At 41.4% G+C, this 5363-nt stretch overlaps 1 non-coding gene across 1 annotated transcript; it reads left to right on the forward strand.

Moving 5' to 3' along the window:
• The first annotated feature begins 276 nt into the window (after positions 1–276).
• LOC130964850 (small nucleolar RNA R71) lies at positions 277–384 on the forward strand. The gene has a single exon (XR_009080918.1). It is a non-coding gene; the product is annotated as a small nucleolar RNA R71 (small nucleolar RNA).
• The last annotated feature ends 4979 nt before the right edge of the window (positions 385–5363 follow it).

Below are 5363 nucleotides of genomic sequence, written 5' to 3' on the forward strand. Positions count from 1 at the left end.
AATCAAATTGGCTTGTTGAGTCAATATCTTGTTCTGAGCCAGAATGGCATTCAGAGTATCAATCTCAAGAACTCCTTTCTTCTGATTTGTCCCATTGTTCACAGGATTCCTTTCAGAAGTGTACATGAATTGGTTATTTGCAACTATTTCAATTAGTTCTTGAGCTTCTGTAGGCGTCTTCTTCAGATGAAGAGATCTTCCAGCAGAGCTATCCAAAGACATCTTGGATAGTTCAGAGAGACCATCATAGAAGATACCTATGATGCTCTATTCAGAAAGCATGTCAGAAGGACATTTTCTGATCAATTGTTTGTATCTTTCCCAAGCTTCATAGAGGGATTCTCCATCCTTCTGTCTGAAGGTTTGGACTTCCACTCTAAGCTTACTCAATTTTTGAGGTGGAAAGAACTTTGCCAAGAAGGCATTGACTAGCTTTTCCCATGAGTCCAGGCTTTCTTTAGGTTGTGAGTCCAACCATGTCCTAGCTCTGTTTCTTACAGCAAAAGGGAATAGCATAAGTCTGTAGACCTCAGGGTCAACCCCATTAGTCTTGACAGTGTCACAGATTTGCAAGAATTCAGCTAAGAACTGATGAGGATCTTCCAATGGAAGTCCATGGAACTTGCAATTCTGTTGCATTAGAGAAACTAATTGAGGCTTAAGCTCAAAGTTGTTTGCTCCAATGGCAGGGATAGAGATGCTTCTCCCATAGAAGTCGGGAGTAGGTGCAGTAAAGTCACCCAGCACCTTCCTTGCATTATTTGCATTGTTGTTGTTTTCGGCTGCCATGTCTTCTTCTTTGAAGATTTCTGTTAGGTCTTCTACAGAGAGTTGTGCCTTAGCTTCTCTTAGCTTTCGCTTCAAGGTCCTTTCAGGTTCAGGGTCAGCTTCAACAAGAATGCTTTTGTCCTTGTTCCTGCTCATATGAAAGAGAAGAGAACAAGAAAATGTGGAATCCTCTATGTCACAGTATAGAGATTCCTTGAGGTGTCAGAGAAGAAGAAAATTAGAAGGAAGAGGTAAAAGAATTCGAACTTAATCAGATAGAGTTCGAATTGTGCATTGAAAAGGAGTGGTACTCCATAAATAGAAGGATGTGAGAAGAGAGGAAGAAATTTTCAAAAATTAAGTGAAAGATTTTGAAAAACTTTAATTGATTTTCGAAAACCAGGAGTGGGAAAGAAATCAAGTAATTTTTGAAAAAGATTTTGAAATTAGAATTTAAAAAGATATGATTGAAAACTATCTTGAAAAGATTTGATTTTAAAAATTAATGACTTGCCTAACAAGAAAAGATATGATTCAAACATTACACCTTCCTCAACAGAAAAGGTAACATACTTAAAATGTTGAATCAAATCATTAATTGTTAGCAAGTATCTTTGAAAAAGGAAAGAAATTGATTTTGAAAAAGATTTAATTGAAAAAAAGATTTGATTTTGAAAAATTTTGAAAACTTGGAAAAAAAATTGATTTGAAAACAAAATCTTCCCTCTTGTGCCATCCTGGCGTTAAACGCCCAGAATGGTGCACATTCTGGTGTTTAACGCCCAATGCACTACCTTTTTGGGCATTAAACGCCCAGCCAGGCACCCTGGCTGGCGTTTAAACGCCAGTCTGTCCTTCTTCACTGGGCGTTTTGAACGCCCAGCTTTTTCTGTGTAATTCCTCTGCAGCATGTTCTGAATCTTCAGTTCCCTGTACTATTGACTTGAAAATAGAACCAAGATCAAATAAACAATGCATGCAAGACACCAAACTTAAAATTAGACACTAGACTCAAACAAGAAACATAAAATATTTTTGGTTTTTATGATTTTGAAATTTTTTTGGATTTTTCGAAAATTATATGGAAATAGAAAATAAAGGTTTCAGAATTCTTAATTTGGATTCCAGGAATCATTGCAATGCTAGTCTAAGACTCCGGTCCAGGAATTAGACATGGCCTCACAGCCAGCCAAGCTTTTAAAGAAAGCTTCGGTCCAAAACACTAGACATGGCCAATGGCCAGCCAAGCCTTAGCAGATCATTGCTCCAATAGCAAGATTGATAGAAATCATCAAGCTCTTGTGATGATCAGTTGAAACCTCGGTCCAATAAGATTAGACATGGCTTCACAGCCAGCCAGACTTCAACAGATCATCATGAAACTCTAGAACTCATTCTTTAAGAATTCTGAAAAATACCTAATCTAAGCAACAAGATGAACCGTCAGTTGTCCATACACGAAACAATCCCCGGCAACGGCGCCAAAAACTTAGCGCACGAAATTTTAATCACTACAACTTCGCACAACTAACCAGCAAGTGCACTGGGTCGTCCAAGTAATAAACCTTACGCGAGTAAGGGTCGATCCCACGGAGATTGTTGGTATGAAGCAAGCTATGGTCACCTTGTAAATCTTAGTCAGGCAGACTCAAATGGGTATAGATGATGAATAAAACATAAAGATAAAGATAGAGATACTTATGTAATTCATTGGTAGGAATTTCAAATAAGCGTATGAAGATGCTTGGTCCCTTCCGTCTCTCTGCTTTCCTACTGTCTTCATCCAATCCTTCTTACTCCTTTCCATGGCAAGCTTATGCAAAGGTTTCACCGTTGTCAGTGGCTACCTCCCATCCTCTCAGTGGAAATGTTCAACGCACCCTATCACGGCACGGCTATCCATCTGTCGGTTCTCAATCAGGCCGGAATAGAATCCAGTGATTCTTTTGCGTCTGTCACTAACGCCCCGTGTAGAGACTTCCCTTGGAGTTAAACGCCAGCTTTGGTGCCAGTTTGGGCGTTTAACTCCCATTCCTGTGCCAGTTCCGGCGTTTAACGCTGGAAATTCTGAGGGTGACTTTGAACGCCGGTTTGGGCCATCAAATCTTGGGCAAAGTATGGACTATCATATATTGCTGGAAAGCCCAGGATGTCTACTTTCCAACGCCGTTGAGAGCGCGCCAATTGGGCTTCTGTAGCTTCAGAAAATCCACTTCGAGTGCAGGGAGGTCAGAATCCAACAGCATCTGCAGTCCTTTTCAGTCTCTGAATCAGATTTTTGCTCAGGTCCCTCAATTTCAGCCAGAAAATACCTGAAATCACAGAAAAACACACAAACTCATAGTAAAGTCCAGAAAAGTGAATTTTAACTAAAAACTAATAAAAATATACTAAAAACTAACTAGATCATACTAAAAACATACTAAAAATAATGCCAAAAAGCATACAAATTATCCGCTCATCAAGCATAATTTTTGAAAAACAGAAAAATAAAGAACAAGGAGATTAAAGAACGGGTCCACCTTAGTGATGGCAACTTGTTCTTCCTCTTGAAGATCTTATGGAGTGCTTGAGCTCCTCAATGTCTCTTCCTTGCCTTTATTGCTCCTCTCTCATGATTCTTTGATCTTCTCTAATTTCATGGAGGAGGATGGAATGTTCTTGATGCTCCACCCTTAGTTGTCCCATGTTGGAACTCAATTCTCCTAGGGAGGTGTTGATTTGCTTCCAATAGTTTTGTGGAGGAAAGTGCATCCCTTGAGGCATCTCAGGGATTTCATGATGAGGAATTTCCTCATGTCCATAAGTGGGATCTCTTGTTTGCTCCATCCTCTTCTTAGTGATGGGCTTGTCCTCATCAATGAGGATGTCTCCCTCTATGTTAATTCCAACTGAATTACAGAGGTGACAAATGAGATGAGGGAAGGCTAACCTTGCCAAGGTAGAGGACTTGTCCGCCACCTTATAAAGTTCTTGGGATATAACCTCATGAACTTCTACTTCCTCTCCAATCATGATGCTATGAATCATGATAGCCCGGTCTATAGTAGCTTCGGACCGGTTGCTAGTGGGAATGATTAAGCGTTGGATAAACTCCAACCATCCCCTAGCCACGGGCTTGAGGTCATGCCTTCTCAGTTGAACTGGCTTCCCTCTTGAATCTCTCTTCCATTGAGTGCCCTCTTCACAAATGTCTTTGAGGACTTGGTCTAACCTTTGATCAAAGTTGACCCTTCTAGTGTAGGGGTATTCATCTCCTTGCATCATGGGCAAGTTGAATGCCAACCTTACATTTTCCGGACTAAAATCTAAGCATTTCCCCCGAACCATTGTAAGCCAATTCTTTGGGTCCGGGTTCACACTTTGATCATGGTTCTTGGTGATCCATGCATTGGCATAGAACTCTTGAACCATTAAGATTCCGACTTGTTGAATGGGGTTGGTAAGAACTTCCCAACCTCTTCTTTGGATCTCATGTTGGATCTCCAGATATTCACTCTTTTTGAGTTTGAAAGGGACCTAGGGGATCACCTTCTTCATGGCCACAACTTCATAGAAGTGGTCTTGATGCACCCTTAAGATGAATCTCTCCATCTCCCATGACTCGGAGGTGGAAGCTTTTGCCTTCTCTTTCCTCTTTCTAGAGGTTTCTCCAGCCTTAGGTGCCATAAATGATTATGGAAAAATAAAAAGCAACGCTTTTACCGCACCGAACTTAGAAGGTTTGCTCGTCCTCGAGCAAAAGAAGAAAGAAAGGAGTAGAAGAAGAAGAAAATTGAGGAGATGGAGGGGCCTTTGTGGTTCGGCTGAGGGGGAGAAGTAGTGTTTAGGTTGTGTGAAAATGAAGGAGTGAAGAAGGGTTTATATAGGGGTGGAGAGAGGGGTAGGGTTCGGCCATTATGGGTGGGTTCGGGAGGGAAAGTGGTTTAAATTTGGATGGTGGGGTAGGTAGGGTTTTATGAAGGATGGATGTGAGTGGTGAAGAGAATAGTGGGATTTGATAGGTGAGGGGTTTTTGGGGAAGAGGTATTGAGGTGATTGGTGAATGGGAGAAGAAGAGAGAGAGTGGTGGGGTAGGTGGGGATCCTGTGGGGTCCACAGATCCTGAGGTGCCAAGGATAGCTCATCCCTGCACCAAGTGGCGTGCAAAAATGCCCTTTTTGCCAATCTTGGCGTTAAACGCCGGGCTGCTGCCCTTTTTTAGCGTTAAACGCCAGTTTGGTGCCCCTTTCTAGTATTAAATGCCAGTCTAGTGCCCCTTTCTGGCGTTAAACGCCCAGAATGGTGCCAGACTGGGCGTTAAACGCCCATTTGCTGCCCTTACTGGCGTTTAAATGCCAGCAAGCTTTTTCTCCAGGGTGTGTAATTTTTCTTTCTGTTTTTGCTTTTTCAATTGTTTTTGTGACTTCACATGATCATCAACCTATAGAAAACATAAAATAACAATGGAAAATAGATAAATATAACATTGGGTTGCCTTCCAACAAGCGCTTCTTTAATGTCAGTAGCTTGACAGTGGGCTCTCATGGAGCCTCATAGATGTTCAGAGTAATGTTGGAACCTCCCAACACCAAACTTAGAGTTTGAATGTGGGT

The sequence above is a fragment of the Arachis stenosperma genome, chromosome 2 (genome assembly GCF_014773155.1).
Source record: "Arachis stenosperma cultivar V10309 chromosome 2, arast.V10309.gnm1.PFL2, whole genome shotgun sequence".
Lineage (NCBI taxonomy): Eukaryota > Viridiplantae > Streptophyta > Magnoliopsida > Fabales > Fabaceae > Arachis > Arachis stenosperma.